The sequence below is a fragment of the Tenrec ecaudatus genome, chromosome 5 (genome assembly GCF_050624435.1).
Source record: "Tenrec ecaudatus isolate mTenEca1 chromosome 5, mTenEca1.hap1, whole genome shotgun sequence".
Classification (NCBI taxonomy): Eukaryota; Metazoa; Chordata; class Mammalia; order Afrosoricida; family Tenrecidae; genus Tenrec; species Tenrec ecaudatus.
Genome location: NC_134534.1, coordinates 177593053 through 177610402, shown reverse-complemented (window position 1 = coordinate 177610402; position 17350 = coordinate 177593053).

Sequence of the window (17350 nt, the reverse complement as noted above, 5' to 3'; positions counted from 1 at the left end):
GCCACAGAGCAGGGATATGCGTCGGTGTGGGTTACGGACGCAGGGCACTTCCCTGTTCTCTTCTGGTTTCACCGGGGGTTTTGTTGTGTCTTGTTTTGTGTATTTGTGGACAGAATCTCATTGAAATGCAATGAAATGCAAATGTGAACTCCGGATTATTCATATTACTCGTATGCACAGTCTAACAGATCTGTTGGGTTAAAAAAAATCACATTTTTTAACCAACAGTCCTGTTATAGCAGGCCTAGCGCTAACTCGTTGCCTTAGGGACGCTAAGGAGAGGAAACGAAATCATTTATGGACGGCTTAAATCAGTCCCGGATGCACAGTGAGTGCTGGATGAGAGGTACCATCCTGATACATCAAATCAAATAATGGATCGATAAATCCAGGCAGAGAGTCGTGAGGTGGGGAGTAGGGGTGGTGATGTTTTCTCTTGAGGAAGAGACACTTTGTAGAAGGGTCAACGATTTCAGAACCTAGCAGCACGCTGCGGACAGGAGAACTGCCTGCCCACGACGACGACCGCAATCTGTCCACCAGCAGCGCACAGACCACTGCCTTCTATAAAGGGTTCCAGAATGCTCCATACCAACTGCTTGGAAAGGGGTCGCCTCAGCAGAGACTGGGCAGAGTGGGAGAAAACAGTGGAACCGTGCTCTTACATAATCTGGTGCCAATTTGAGAGATTAGGAGTGAAGGGGTGGAGGCTGGCCTGTCAATCAAGATATAACCAATGAGGCCTCGGTGTGCGCTTGGACTTCTGAGAATTCTGGGAATTCCCTTTTTTCCTCTTTGGAGGCAGGTGACCTTCTCTCTCTGCTCACTCCCAAAAGACGTTTTACTGACATGACGCCCTGGGAGCTGGAGAAGCCACATACATGAACCGACCCTGATACAACCAGACCTCTGGAGCCAGAGAAACCACGTAGAGACCCCTGCCAGCACTGAGAAGCTTACAACATCACTGGATCCACAATACTTCCAACCCACTGATCCTCCTGCATTCAGCATCAATGCATGTATTTCGTGAGTCTAAAGAGGACTTTATAGATTGGTATTGGGCAGATGGGCTAATATTGAATTTATGGACTTGATCAGGACTGGGTTGGGATGTTTTTTCAATATTCAATTGCTCTTGTATATAAACCTCTTTCTTTTATACATACGAGTCTCCCTGAATTTGTTTCTCTAGTCTACCCAGACTAACACAGGAACAAAACTCAAAATTATAAAAGACACAGGCTTACAGGTTGGCTAGACTGGTGAAAGCGCCTATTCTGTGGTCCTTAGTCGCCCTTCAGGCCTAGAACTGAATTCAGCCTTGTGGTTCAACTTTTAGCCAAACAATACAAAAATCAAACTCACTGCTGCCATCAATTCCAACTCACAGCACTCCTAGAGGACAGAGAAGTACTGCCCCTGTGGGCTTCCAAGACCTTGACTGTTTCAGGGGTACAGAGAGAGCTGCATCTTTGACCCACTAACCAAGCAATACCCACTGCCATCCACTCAAGTCCAATGTCTGTCTACTTTGCAAATCTGTATAGGAGCAGACAGCCTCATCTTTCTCTCACAATGGGTTTGAACCACCAACCTTGCGGTTAGCAGTCACAGAAAGATGGGCCCAAAAGGGGAATAATAACACTCATGAGGGATCCACAGCTTAGGATAATCAACCATTTGAGATAGAAGAGGCAGCATTTTCCCAAGAACAAGTTCAGAGGGGTTGGAAAGAAGAAAGAGTGGTGGGAGGAGGTGGATGAGTGGTATTGCCTTGAAGAATTGCACTGAAAGAGATGAAGCAAAATGTATATAAATTGTTGATTGGGAAATTCTGTTTTCCTCAGTACACCTTCACCTAATTCACAATTTTTTTAAAAAAGCTCATCGAAGAATTCCATTATCTTTTTATTCCATTTTTTCATGAATTTTTCAAAGCTCCCTCAAAATTATTATAATTCGTAGATCAGAAAATTGGACAGGGCTCATCTGGGCCATTCTATAGTTCCATGTGCTATTCCACAGAAGTTACTTGGCTTTATCTTGGCAGAAAATGGGCTCGTTTGGAAGATCCAATAAAATGTCATTCCCATGTCTGCTACCATGGGGAGAGCTTGAAAGCTGGGATGGCCAATAGGAGCATTTCCAGAACAATCAAGCTGCTTACATGCTCCAAGTGCCATTAAGTAGATAATACGAGGCTTCTTCTGACCTAGTTCTCGGAGTTCCAGAATGTCACTTCTGCTGCATTCCCCTGGCCAAGCAAGTCACTCTGATCATCCCAGATCCAAACAAAAGTAGAGGAATTCAAGTCTTAATTTTTCGTGAGAAGAGTAGCAAAGACTCCGTGGCAATCTTTAATCTGCTACCTTCCTCTGGAACACTTCTCTTCAGCATCATCTCCAGAGAACTGGAGTGGAGCTTTCTGCTGTAGATGATGCCCCTGAGTGTCACCATCACACGCTGTGCATATTTCTGCCATAACAGGCAGCACCCTGTTAGGTACATACTGGTTTATCTAATGTTTCCCATGGCCTGCAGGCTCGTGCAGGGTAGACTGTGGGCTTCGTTCTGTTGGGCTCCTTGAGCCCCAAAATAAATCTCAAGTAAATAAATAAATGGATGAACTGATAAACATTTTTTCAAGCCTTCTAGTCAAAGACTTGGATATGCCAATAGCAGAAGCCATGACTATTTCTCTTGTATCCCCGATGAAGAATACAGTGACTGTCTGACACTTAGTCAATACTTCATGTTTTTTTAAAAACCTTAACACACACACTCTCACTCTTGGGCCCCATTATCTGAGAATGGCTGAAAGGCCAAATAGAATGGTCCTAGCAAGGTGAGGAGAATATTGTCAGCCATGGCCTGAAGCTGGGGCAGGTGGAGCTGAAATCAAGGAGACCTGAGTGCCAAGACTTCTCGTTGTGGTGGATGTGACTACAATCAGAGCAGGTCACTATCATAGGCTTCAAGAGAAAGAGGCAAATGAAAATCAGACTAGGGATCATACAACATACAAGGATGGGTACAGGTATATATGTCTATAAAAACATACAGATGTACATATATGAGGGGGTACCCCCTCTAAACCAGATTTTTTTTAATTTATGTGTTAAAATTTTTTTACAAAACAACCTTATTGCCTTCAAAGTACTCTCCATTACACTTAATACATTTGTCAAATCTGTGGTTTCATTATTAGAAATATTCTTTCAAACTCATCCGTTTGGATGGCTGACAGCATCTCCCTCATTTTTGTCTTCACCTCTTCTACATCGTCAAATCATTGTCCTCTGTTCATGTCCCCTGCATTTGCAGGAACGGAAAAGAAGCTGCACGGCAAGAGATCAAGTGAGTAAGGTGCATGGGGCAAAAGAAACATGCTGTCTTCTGCCCAAAACTGGAGCACCCAGATGGCTGCGTGAGCAGGTGCATTGTCATGGTGGCAAAACCAGTCCCTCCTCTGCCACAAATCAGGCCTTTCTTTGTCTTACTGTTATGCTATCTTCTCAGAACTGCTAAATAGAAGGCTTGGTTAACAGTCTGACCAGGTGGAACAAACTCCAAACTCACTAGCAGTCGACATTTTCATCTGTCCAGGAAGTTGACGGATGTCCAAGATGAGGTTTATCATCAATGAATATTTCACTTTTTTTCGAAATGGAAAACCACTCGTAGGCTTGAGGTTTTTCCCATAGTGTTGTCCGTATAGGCTGTGTGCAACATCACAACAGTTTCTGCAGCATTTTTTCACAAGCAGGAAACAACATTTCACAGCTGGACACTGTTCTCTTAAATCAGCCATTACAAAAAATGAGGTTTGAGCGAAACTACTTTTATGAAAAAAATCACAGTGGACAGAGAGAACCTGCCAAGGCATCGCCACTGGGTGCCTTACCTCAGAGTGAGCTGCTCGATGCTCGCCTGGTGGGAAAAATGCGTACTGCAAAAGCTCCGCTCCGCGCAATTCTGGGTTTTGGGGGTACCCTCTCATATGTATGAACAGATAGTAGTATTTATATGTACATATATGTGTAGGCAAGATTGAAGATACAACTATAGATGCTCCTCAGATATAACCAAATACCTTCTGAGATTGGTTTTCTAGGTATGAAAGCTTAGCACCATAGCCCCATGGGACAGCTCAATCAATTGGCTCATATAACTCACAAAGTTTATGCTCTGTGGCCCAGTAAAGTGGGTAACATCTGGGGTCTTAAAAGCTTGTGAGCAGCCATCTAAGATACAACCAATTCTTGGTCTCCACTTGTCAGGAGCAAAAGAATAGGAAGCTAGCCAAAGTCTCAGAGAAGAATCAAGTCTATACAGCTGAAAGCCTACGCAAGCCGCGACCCCAATTACCCTGAAACTTGAAGAACTAGATGGTGCCCAACTACTACTGCTAACAGATCTGAGCAAGAACACAGTAGATTATTCTGATTAGAATGGAATAAAAATGCAGAACAAAACTCAAATACTAAAAGGGACAGATTAACTGGGCCACCTGAGATCAAAGGATCTCTGGAGACTCTTGCTGAGACGCTCTTTAAATCTTGAACCCAAACCATAACACAATTTTATTTAAAAATCAGGCTAGGGAGGGCAAACAAGAACCAGAGGCCACCTCTCCAGTGACTATTAGCTTTTCCTGCATACACACACACACACACACACACACACACACACACACACACACACACCAACCATCACCACCACCCCCGGAGAGAGAGGCTCATCCCCAATATCAATCAAACTGTTCTCCACAAAGACCTGCTTATTAATGCATGGACCATGCCAAGGACAAAAGGAAAAACAGCCGAGAGTTCTATTCAAGTGAGAGAGCTCACACGAGGGGAACTTGCCACAGAAAATGAGCATTTACTCATGTGGGAGCTGTTAGTTACCATTAGCAGTAAACCAGGTGTTGACTATGTGACTATTTTAAGTCTAATTTAATTTAGCACTTGGATTAGGTGGGTGCTATTTATAAGAAGTGAGACGAACTGAAGCTTAGGTCTTGGAGCAGGTGGGAGCCAGGTTCACCTGTAGCCGCGAGGGCTGCAGAATTCCAAGTTCACGCTCTGCAGCAGGAGGCCTGGTCTCTGCATCAGGAGTCCAGACCATGCCAAGCTCTCAGAAGCCATCGCCCGCAGGGAAAGGATCCCAGGAGCTAATTGGCTCAGGTTCTCAGCCCCTGCCTTTGCGGAGGCCTCTTGGTGCTGAGACTATGCAGCGCCTGGAATGTGCTGGGAGACCCAGGCTTTGTCCTGCCTGCCTCTCCCTTTAGAAAAGATGGGCTGAAATGGTTTATCCCGGCTCGGTGACCCCTTCTTCACCCAGGCCTTTGGTATCTTCCACTGGACACAAAGAAACTACATCTACAGGCCTCCCAGGTGTAGGAGACCCTGAATTGGAGGGCTGTCTGAGCTTTGTCACAAGCCCCTAAATCCCTAGAGACCCAAGTTTGGGCTTCCCAGGCAGTCGCCACACTGACTCACGGCAGGTGAGCAGAACCCCACCCACCACCAGAGCCCAGCATAGCTGGCTGGGGGGCCTGATGGAGGAGTGAGGAGGCCTGCAGAATCCCCCAGCGCTGAGCTGCTCACCAGGCTGCCAGTGACCAGCAGCCCAGGGGCACCTTGGTAGACGCCAGTTTCTGGAAACAACCAAAGAGCACACAAATCCAGAGCTGGCTGAGCTAGAGGAGGGGAAGGGGTCCAGCGGTCCTAATGATTCTCAATTTGAGATCCTCTCCAAGCACCATCGCCCCCTCCTGCAGTTCAAACCCTCTGCCCTGGTCGGTGGACGCAGGCACCTCCAGAGGCCCGGGCAGCGCACCAGGATCGGGGCTGGAAGTAAGAGGAGCCCAGCAAGCTTCTGAAAAGCGCTGAGCAGCCTGGTCCCTGGCAGGCAACACTGCATTTCCCGAGCCTCCTTGGCAGGGTGCCTGCCCCTCTGGTTAGTGCTGGCCCTCCCCGCCTGAGCAGGGCAGCGGTGACACTGTTACACTGGACCTGTCCCTTTTCTGTTTGCAAAGTGTCAGGTCACTCACAGGGACCTGACATCACATTTGGTCTGGTAGATGGTGACCAGGGTCTACCAGGTGTCTGCGCCCAGATGGCCAGGTATTGACAAGCTGGGGCAGGGCCCTGGAAGTTTCTGATGCGACTTCAGAGCTGTCCCAGGAGGGGCAACGAGTGACAGAAAAGAGGCCGTTCAGTGGAGAGTCATTCTGCCCCAGGCTTTTCTCCAGCCCAGGGAAAAGGCAAAAGCGTGAGGCTTGGTTTTTGCTTTGTCATCTTTAATACATCACCTGGTCAAGAGGAAAATGAAGTCTTATATTTTGGGGAAGGTTTTTTTTTTTGTTTTGTTTTGGTTAATCATTTTATTGAAGGCTCTTACAGCTCTTTTACCATTCCATACATCAATTGCATCAAGCATATTTGTGCATATGTTGCCATCATCATTTCCTAAACATTTACTTTCTACTTGAGTCCTTGGTATCAGCTCCTCTTTTTCCCCTCCTTGCCCTCTCTGCCCCCCTCCCATGACCCCTTGATAAATTATAAATTATTATTGTTCTCATATCTTACACTGACCACTGTCTCCCTTCATCCATGGTTCTGTTGTTCATTTCCCTGCTTGGGTGGGGGTGGGATTATGCTTCGATCATTGTGATCGGTTTCCCCTTCTTTCCCCACCTTCCCCCTCCCCTCCTAGTATCACTTACTCTCATTTCTGTTCCTGAGGGGTTTATCTGACCTGGGTTCCGTGTGTCCTGAGTTCTCATCTGTACCAGTGCAGTGTCTGGTCTAGCCAGAAAAGAAAGACAGGCCTGGGATCATGATAGTAGGGGCCAAGGAAGCCTCAAAGAACCAGAAGAATATTGTGCATTTCATTGGTGCTATACTGTGCTGATTGACTCATCCCTTCCTTGTGACCCTTCTCTAAGGGGATGTCCTGCTGTCTACAGATGGGTTTTGGGACCTCTGTTTCAACCCCCCCTCATACTTAACTATATGTTTGGGGTTTTTGTGGGGGAGGGGTGTCCTTCTGGTGCTATTACCTGATGTCGTCAACATCTCATGATCACACGGGCTGGTGTGCTTCTTCCATGTGGGCTTGTTGCTTCTCTGCCAAATGGCTGCTTGTTTAACTTCAAACCTTTAAGAACCCAGATGTTATAATTTTTGATAGCCAAGCACCATCGTCTTTCTTCACCATATTTGCTTACGCACCCATTTTGTTTTCAGTGATCGTGTTGGGAGGGTGAGTATCATAGAATGCCAGGTTTTTGGAACAAAGTGTTCTTGCATTGAGGGAGGGCTTGAGCAGAGGCCCAAAGTCTGTCCACTTCCTCAATATACTGCCATATAAATGTATGTACATAGACCAGTACCTCTATTTTAATGAATTAATATATTTACATAAGTGCACACCTATGCTTATACCTCTCTCCATAGTTTTGCTTCCTAGATCTTTCCTGTTTCCTTTTACCTTTCACCTGCCCCACCCATCATGCTCGCCCTTCTTCTGCCCTTGGTAATTCCCCTCAGCTAGATTGCCATTGCTCCAACACCACCAGGATCTCTACATCCTCCGCGTTGTTGATTTTAATTCCCTAGTTGTCCCTTCTGCCTGTGGCATTGTTTGCTCACCATTCCTCCCCCAGGTGCCTCTGGAAGCTTTGGTCCTGTTGCTTTCTCCTTGGGCTTGCTTCCCAGGCCTATCTTATATTTATAGGCAAAAGAACAATAACAGAGATGAAACAAAAATAAAACAAAAGATTGAATAAGAAAAGGAAAATATCTAGCAACCCTCCACTCCCCACAAAAGCACACATAATTCCAGGCCTGTCCGCTAACCTTTATGGCTATCTCCCCACCGGTTTTAGGGGGTTCCAGGAACGGCCCCTCCCAGCCGGAAGTCTATTTTGGGGGCTCCTCGAGCATGTTGTGGCTTGACTTAACTGCCACTGCTGATGTATTACCATGTACACTTAAATATAAGCCCATGGGAAAATCAGCCAAGGTACCTAATTTTACCACAAAAATTGCATTAAAAATGTGCTGAAAAACTGGTCATATGCACAAGTATATACGGTATGTTCTCTTCTTGGTTCGTCCCACTGTGGGGGTGGTCAGACCGGACACGTTCCCCACTATGTGTCCCCAGTATTGTCCTCTGTCAAGGTATTCTCCAGCGAGGGGACATCATGTCTCCGACTGTTGTCGGCCCTACAGTCCTCTCTGCGCCTTAGCAGCTCCTTGCGGGGACGTCATCCTTAGGGCTTGGTGTGCCAGTGTGGGGTCTAGTCCCTTGCTTTCTTTTTCCTTCTTGGTTTGCTTCTGTGTGGACATGGCAGGCTGCCCCCCTCCTGTAGGTTTAGCGTTGCCCTCTGTAGCACATGCTTCGAGGGAGGGGGTTGGATTGGCTCTGGTTGGGGCCAGCCTCTCAGTTCATGAGTTGCTCCATGTGGTTGTGTTGCCCTCAAGGTTTGGTTCACCATGGTGGGGTCTGCACTCACACTCCCATTTCTGTGGTGACATAAACAGTACCCTCCCCCTGGGGCAGGGGGGGGTGTTAGTGCCTTACCCTTGGGGAGGGTTTTGCATTGTCATGTAGGCCTGTCTGGGAAATGCCCTGGGCTCTGAGTACACACACACAAGGGCTCACTGTGCAGCCCAGTCCTAGTGGCACTCCCTGGGCTGCCTGGTCCCACTCCCTGAGGCCAGGGCAGGCCTCCCCAAGTGGGGCCCATTGCCATCCCCATATCCTCAGCTACCTTGGACCTCCGTTTCCTCCAGAAAGCAGGCTTGGCAGGGGAGGCCACTGCTCCCCAGAGCCTGCTCACTGTCTCAGAAATGTCTCCTACCATGACAGGCAGAACACATGATGTGCTATTGAACTTTTTCTATGGCTGCTTCTCAAGGGGAGAGCTGTCTTATATGCTTCTCAAAGAAAGAATTGGAGGGAGGAGGGGGTGGAGGCAGGGAGCAGCCAGTCCTCCCAACCAGCCTGGCCTCCAGGGGGAAACGTCTGCGCTCACTGACTTGCATCTGTCCCTCCTGTGCTGAGCTGCAATCTTTCCAATGCTGGACACACACCCTTAACAGTGAAGACTGATGAAGGGCGAGGGTGTCTCTTCTCCCCTGTTGGAGCTGGCCTGTCCGGGAGCTCTGTGTTATCCCTGTAACACTGCCCAGACCCTTGCTGAGCAATGGACCCACCTATTTGCAGGCCCACTCACTCACTCCTCTATTCTCCCCATCAAGTGTCCTTCTTTCTTCCCTCATAGGACTGGCCCTCATGGTCTACGCAAACTGGGTTGGATCATTGGGAATTGATGGTCTCCGGGAAAAGGGGGGTGAGTGAGAGAGAGGGAGGGGGGGAGAGGGAGAGGGAGAGGGAGAGGGAGAGAGAGAGAGAGAGAGAGAGAGAGAGAGAGAGAGAGAGAGAGAGAGAGAGAGAGAGAGAAGAGGGAACAGGAGATGGTGAAGAAGTAGAGGACAGCACTCAGCGGTCATGCCCTCCTTTGGATTAGGTTTTCTTCACCGTTTATCCCCACGTGGTTAAAAGAACACATCAATGTCAACACATATTGATAGTACTTTAGAGATCATAAATAAAATATAGGTCATTAAGAAATGTCCTTAGGCCACTGCCAGTTACCACACACAATGCTCACGACAGGTAAGCAGCCATTCTGAGCACTTTCTACGCACGCCCTCCTATTGACCGAGGCATCCCACAATGCGACCAGGTCAGACCATGACCATTTCATATTACGGGGAGGGGAACTAGAGGAAGGTCTGGGGAAGATGGCAGATGTAGCCTCCCTAGGAAGTGCACGTTCTTCGGGCACTTTGGGGGATATCTAGCAGAGCAGGCATGCGGCATCTGAGAGACTTGCCTTGTGTACGGTGGCTGACTCCCCCATTGCCCAAGTTGTAGCCCTTGCAATGTCCATGTCAGCAAAGGCTACCCTATTGTGAGGGAACAAAGATAAGAGATGCGATTAACGAGGGACAAAGATGAAAGTTTTAAAGACCTCGCTCTGAAACAGCCCGTCAATAGGGTAAAAGGAGTGTGTGGTGGGTGCAGACCGGGCCGTGCTAAGTTAAATAAATGCAGAGTCGTTCATTTGGACTTCTCAGTTTTTAACAGGCTGACATACCTACAGGACTTGTGAGTTCTTGTTGTGAAGTGATGCTCATGGAACCGGGGTTCTATGGGAAACACTAAGTCAGAGCCTTACTGACCTGTCCCCTGGAGTTAGTCTTGGCTTGGTACAGCCTGGGATTTGATGTCTCTCCCAGCTGATGCCTCAAATGAGCGTGTTCCCGTGGAAGATCTCATGTACACCAGCAACAATGCTACCTCTTTGCTTCTGGAAAAAAGTTTCAGAGCCAGTAGGATATTTTTGTAAATATCTTCCACAGTGGCAAATGCTCACCTTTGGAAGGAGGGTTTGATTTTCGCAACTAAGTAAATGTCCTTTAAAGCAAAATCTGGTGACTAAATAGAGCCATTTGAGAAATAGTGGATGGGTCATATGTTCAGGGTTGACTTCTTTGCCCCTTTCTCTTCTTTGTGGTCTAGTCATGGAACTGCGGGCGGGGGGGGGGGAACCAACTGAAGGCGGAGCCTACTCCACCTCCCTTGTACTTTTTCTCTCCTAAAAGTAGCTATGTGATTAGAGAATTCTTTAAGAAGGGGGGCGACACCGAAGTGGAACAGCACGTTGCCTCAAATGGGCTTGGGGAAGGGGTGCAGAGGATGGCAAGGGTCTTGACAAGTCTCAGTAGGAGCTAATGTTAGACAAAGGAAAGCTTGTTGGAACTCTGAACTCAAACCCAGGTTCTCTTGTAGACCCATTAACGGCCTACTTCATTTGTTCTGCAATGTGGCTTGTGTGTGGGAGCGGTGAGCTCATCTCTGGAAGTAACCAAGGTATCACATGTAGCCTTCTCTCTTTGTCAGCCTGGCTTTGCATTTCCAGGATCTTACCAAAATAAAAATGAAAAAAACCACCAAAGTCACTGCCATTGAGTGTATGCCAACTGGGGTAGTTACATAATTTGTTGTCAATTTGAGGATGCAGAGTGAAGGGGTGGAGTCTAGCCTGTCAATCAGGATACAGCTAATGAGGCCTCTGTGTGGGTATGGCTTTCTCCTAAGGATTCCGGGAACTCCTATATTTTCTCCTTGGAGGCAGGAGACAAGCTCTCACTCGGCTCACTCCCTTTGAGACATCCCTGAGAAGAAGACACATGGAGAGAGGCTGATGGAGCCAGACCTCTGGAGCCAAAGAAGCATGTTGAGACCCCTGCCAGCACTGAGATGCTTACAATGCCACTGGATTCACAAGACTTCCTACCCACTGGCCTGTGATGTTCCTGCATTCAGCATCATTGCATGTATTTCTTGAGGACTTTATAGATTGGTATTGGACATATTATGGACTTGACCTGGACTGGGCTGGGATGTTTTCTCAATATTCAACTGCTCTTATACATAAAGCTCTTTCTTATACACATATGAGTGACTATGGATTTGCTTCTCTATTCTACCCACACTAACACACCAACTCATATCCACCCTATAGAACAGGGTCGAACTGGCCCCTGTGAGTTTCCAAGATTTTAACTCGTGATAAGAGGAGAAAAATAGGACTTTCTATTCTCCTGTATTTCTCTCAACGAGTGGCTGGTGGTTTCAAACTGCTGACCTCGTCGTAGATCACAGTCCAACTGGGAACCACTATGACCCCAGGGCTCCCCAGGATTGTTTTTATCTAAAAACAAGATGCCTGGGCACCAACTGAGAAGAGCTTAGGAACTGATTTCTCTGACTGCTATATCTATATATATCCCCAAATGAGAATGGGGAAGAATGCTGAATCTGTAGCCCAAGATGGAGTAGATACCCTTCTCTCTAGCCCACTGGCTGCTTAGAACAGATCAGAACCCCAACAGTGTCTAGAACAAGCATAAGACCTTGAAAGGAAGGAGGGAAAGGAGGACCAACCAGACATCTGGGGGTTCAAGGGATGACACAGCAGCATGCCCAGTGATTTTCCTCTTGCCTCTAATCTCCTGAATTGTGTGTTGCCTGTGCTGAAAATCTGGAAATGCTGGTGGAAGCAGCTTTTTATGCTTGTGTGTTTTGTAGCTCTGAAATAAATCTGTTCTCTCCAACCAAAGGACCGGGAAAAGGCAAAGCTAACAATAAGAAAACCTTTTTATTTCCCTTTACAATAACTGTCCAACCCTCAGGCAAACATCACGAAAATCCTGTAGTCCAGCGGTTCTCACCCTTCCTCATGCTGCACCCCTTTCATACAGTTCTACATGTGGTGGTGACCCCCAACCATAACATAATTTTCATTACTACTTCATAACTGTAATTTTGTTACTTTTATCAACCAGGCAACCCCTGTGAAAGGGTCATTCGAGCCCCAAAGCAGTCACGACCCACAGGTTGAGAACGGCTGCTGTGTGGGAAGACTCGATTTATACCTTGTCCGTTACCTTCTCCCCCACCACGGGGGTGATGGAAGAGAAGGTGCCATGGGGAGCTTGGCCATGCATGCCAATCTAGTGGTTGCAACACCCCCTTTACCCTAGGCACCGGCCTAGGAGGCCACAGGAGGATGGACCTTCTAGGCTTCCATCCATCTCAATGGTAACAAGGCACCTCTCCATCTGCCTATCCATGTTAGAAGACGCAGAGAGAATGTCAGAAATGTCGTCTCCGCCCAGTGGTGCGGACGCCTGATCTGGCCTCTGCAAGTGGAGCCTGGCTCAATAGAAGATTTGGATAAGCAGCAGGGTTTCAAAACACAATGACCGAAGTGTTCAGGAGGCAAACAAAATTCACGTCGTCATGGCAAAAAAAATCAGGACAATTCCAACTTGAGTGAGACATCGCAACCAACGGTTTCCAACACCAAGCTGGGCAGACGTTAGAATGACCTAGTAAGACATTGAAAGCATTCGTCGCAAATACGCTTCAAAGAATGATTGTAGACACGCTGGAAAAACAAAGAGCCTGGCAAGAGAACAGAAGACGTAGAAAAAGGAGTGAATGGAAATGTTGGAACAAAAAAATCACGATAACCAAACCTTGGAAAGCTTGATGAGCGGGCTCCACAGCCGAGTAGCGAGGGCAAAGGAGAGAGGAAATGAGCCTGAAGTCAGAATCATAGAAATTATCCAGTTGGAAGGAAAAAGAGAAACTAGCTTGGAGGAGGAAACAAACAAACGACCCATGAACAGAGCCTCGGGGACCTGTGGGACTAAGGCAGAAGAGTTCATTTGTTCCATCAGGAGGACAGAAAGAGGGAGGAGGGCAGAGGGAGCATTTGAAGAAAGAGCGGCTGACAATCTCAAATTTGGCAAAAGTCATAAACTTACCGATTCCAGAAACTAAGCAAATCCCAAACAGTATGTCCATGCCAATATTGTTGTTAACAGCGTATTGTTGTTAGGTCAGATACGTGCACCAGAGGAAACTGGATAAATGGCACCCAGGACCGCCTTGTGCTTTCTTGGAAACTTCCTGGGAATCTATCATTCCTTCAGTCAAAATGAAAAGTTAAAAATTTTAAAAAGAAATTAGGTATGAATATGGTTGCCTGATTTTTAATAGTACCTTATGATAAGATTCTGTTCTGACTCAATCTCTGTCTGTCTGTTTATCTGTCTGTCTGTTTCACTCTCTCTCCCTCTCCCCCACCACATACATGCACTCCTACACAGCCCTTTGTGTAAGGAAACAATTGTTTTTAACTTCCAGCGGTTTTCGTCTACTAAGGAGGTAACAAGTTGTCTTTGGTAACAAGATGCTCTTTGGAACCACCTACTCCTTCTGTCTGGGGACAAGCAAAAACACAACCACACCACTAGAAGCCACGTGCAAGGTCCCAAGAGGTTGCGTGTCGTCATCTGAAAAAGATCCATGAGAAGTTAAGGTATCTCTTTAGAAATGTAAACTGGGCATGTGCAGTTACAGCGTTTATTATGATGACAGCGCTGTCTTCCTCAGGCAAGTCTTTCTTTCTTTTGGACTTGTGCCTATGTCTTACCGCATGTCCTCAGTGACACCAGGTGCGTTCTTTGAAACGAGTGGAGGTGAGATGGAGAGGGTCGCAGGAAAGACATGCTCGCCTGCTCTTCCCCTCTCCACGGCGGCGGGGGCAGAAGAGCAAGAAGCAGGGGTGAGTCCATGGGCACCTCACAGGCTGCCGTTCAAGACGAACGCGGACGGACTGACCTGACACGGGTAGGAGAAGGCTCTGTGGGTGCGCCGTCACCAAGAATGTGGGCTGTGCCTCCAGATGCTTGGATTCAAGCATCAAGTCCAGCAGTTATGTTGTGAGATCCTGGGTAAGTGATTTGGCTTTTCTGTGCCTCAGTTTCCTACACTTAAAGCCATATGATAATAGTAATGACCTTGCAGAGCGGCTATGAGAATTGATAGCTGAGACGCGCTTAGGGTAGTCCCCGGTACAATTTTAAGATCATTATCACTCAGGTGTGCTTTGAATGTCACTCTAGATGTGTGGGTGTGACCTGCCAAGAGGTGCATTGGAGACTAAGACGTGAAACTGCAAGGAAGGAGGTTTCTTCATCTATGAGAGGCCTCTTGTCTGTTTTTTTCCTAGACTACCCAGTCTAAAGGCTAGTGGTTCAAACCTACCCAGCATCTCCACAAGCGAAAGACCTGGGGGTTCACTCCTATACAGGTGACAGGCTTGGAAAACCCACCCACCCCCTGCACTGTTCTGCCAGCTCCCACCTCACTCCTGCTCCCGCCCCGGCCCTCCCCCCACACTGTGCGCGGACCTGGCTGGTAAGATCATGGCCATTGAAGAGAACTTCCTTCCAGGCTTATTTCCTTGTTTTAAACACTAATGACAGAAGACACGGTGAGCTGTGGAGTGACATCACGAGCATCATACATGAAGAAAGCAAAGGGCCATTAAAAAGACAGGAAAGAGAAACGGAGTTCTAATGTATACTATGACATCGATGCACCTGGTACATGCTATGCTGGGATGGAAAAGGTAGTAGACCCAGAGGAGTAGTACTGTATGACCTACGTAGGAGACCTTTGGAACAGGCAAATGCAGGGAGATCGCCGTTCACTAGGCCTTACCAGGTGTGGGTAGAAGGAGGGAATGGAGTAGGATATTTCTTACGGGCTCCAGAGTGTTTGTACAGGATAGAAAAATTTGGAAACAGAGTAGTGATGGTTGTACAACATGGTGTGAGTGTCATTAATGCGCCTGAACTGTACACTTAACAATGGTTGAAATGTTTTGTTACATATTTCACCATAGCAAAACATGATAAGGACAGTTAACATTTACTGAACTTTGACACTCTACCAAGCACTGGGCTAGTCTGTACAATCCTCTTCTCTACCCTACCACCCACTTTATCTCATGTAATCATCATCTATGGGCAGATGACAATGTTGTACCATAAGCAATTATTTAAGGGGCCAGTTCCAACCACAACTACATGACAGCACCCCTCCCCCATGCCCCACTGAAGCTGCAGCCCAGGGAGAGGGACATGTCTGATCAGATCACAAGGGAGCAAATGAAGCGGGAGGAAGAAAGAATGGAGCACATCTTGCCCCACCAAGCCTTGAGGACAATATCTCCACTCAGAGCAGCCAATACACAGACAGAATGGCCGACCCCACTATGAGACACTACATTCCTCACTGACCCATAGCACTACAGGGGACAAGACTGAAGACACAGTGTGAGAATTGCATCCGATCTGACCCCACCACACTGAGGCAAAACACTAAGGGTGAGCAACAGAACATCAAGGGGAGCAGAGCAAGGAAGTCCCAAGGGAGTACCAAATTAGACTTTGGGACCAGGTTGTGGTACCCCATCAGACTCGACCGGAAACACTCCTAAAGGTCAACAAACAGACCTTGAACTATTTATAGGCTTTTCTTTATTTGTTATTGGTTTTGTTGTTGCTGTTGTTTTGTTTTCTTTTGTTGCTTTGTTTTGCCCTGTCTTGCTTTTTGTGCAGGTCTAGACAAGATAGGCAGGATAAACAATCTGGAGGAGAAAACAACAGGACCAACAGCTCGTGCAGGGACATGGGAGATGAGGAAGTGGGGGAAGGTAGTGGTGTTAACAAAACCAGGGACAAGGGAACAACAAGTGACCCAAAATCGATGGAGAGGAGGGTTTGGAAACCTGATAGGGCTTGATCAAAGGCAATATAACTGAGAGGAATTACCAAAACTCAAATAAAGGTTGAGCATGATAATGGGACAAAGACAAAAGTAAAAGTAAATAGAGGAAAGAACTAGGAGCCAGAGGGCATTTATAGAGGTCTAAATACAGGGATGTACATATGTAAATATATTTATATATGACGATGGGGAAGTAGATCTATGTGCATATATTTATATGTTTAGTATTAAGGTAGCAGATGGACACTGGGTCTCCACTCAAGTACTCTCAATGCAAGAACACTTTGTTCTATTAAACTGTCATTCCATGATGCTTCGCGACATGATTGCTAAAGACAAAGTGAGCGCACAAGCAAATGTGGTCAAGAAAGCTGATGGTGCCTGGTTATCAAAAGATATAACGTCTGGGGTCTTAAAGGCGTGAAGATAAACAAGCGGCCATCTAGCTCAGAAGCAACTAAGTCCACATGGAAGAAGCACACCAGCCTGTGTGATCATGAGGTGTCGATGGGATCAGGTATCAGGCATCAAAGAACAAACACTCATATCATTGTGAACGAGGGGGATTGTGAATGGGGACCCAAAGCACATCTATAGGAAACAAAATATCCCTTTATAGAAGGGTCCCAGGGAGGAGACAAGTCAGTCAGGGTGTTACAGACAGCGTGATTCTCGGCATACATTTATTAAAGAAAAGAGCAGCAACACGTGAGATACAGTCCCTTTGTCATTGGTCCAGGCTGGGGGAGCACAGCTCCTTGACTGGCCAGGCAATCTTTTCCCAGTTCTAGAGCTAGAAGCTCTTTCTGGTTTGTTTGTTTGTTTGTTTGTTTGGCATCTAGGAGTATCCCAATGAATATAGTAAGCTAACTAATCTCCCATCTCTAAAAGTGACTTCAAATTAGAGTGGTGTTTTGTTTGTCTGTTTGATTTTAGGAATGATTAAGAAGGATAATGGACAGGAGAAGAAAAAACTTTTAGGCAAGAAAAGAGACTTAGAAAATTCATCCAACTTTGGGCCTCTATTCAAAGCCTCCCTTAACACAAGAACACTTTGTGCTAATAACCTGGCACTCTTTGATGCTCACCTTCCCAACATGATCACTGA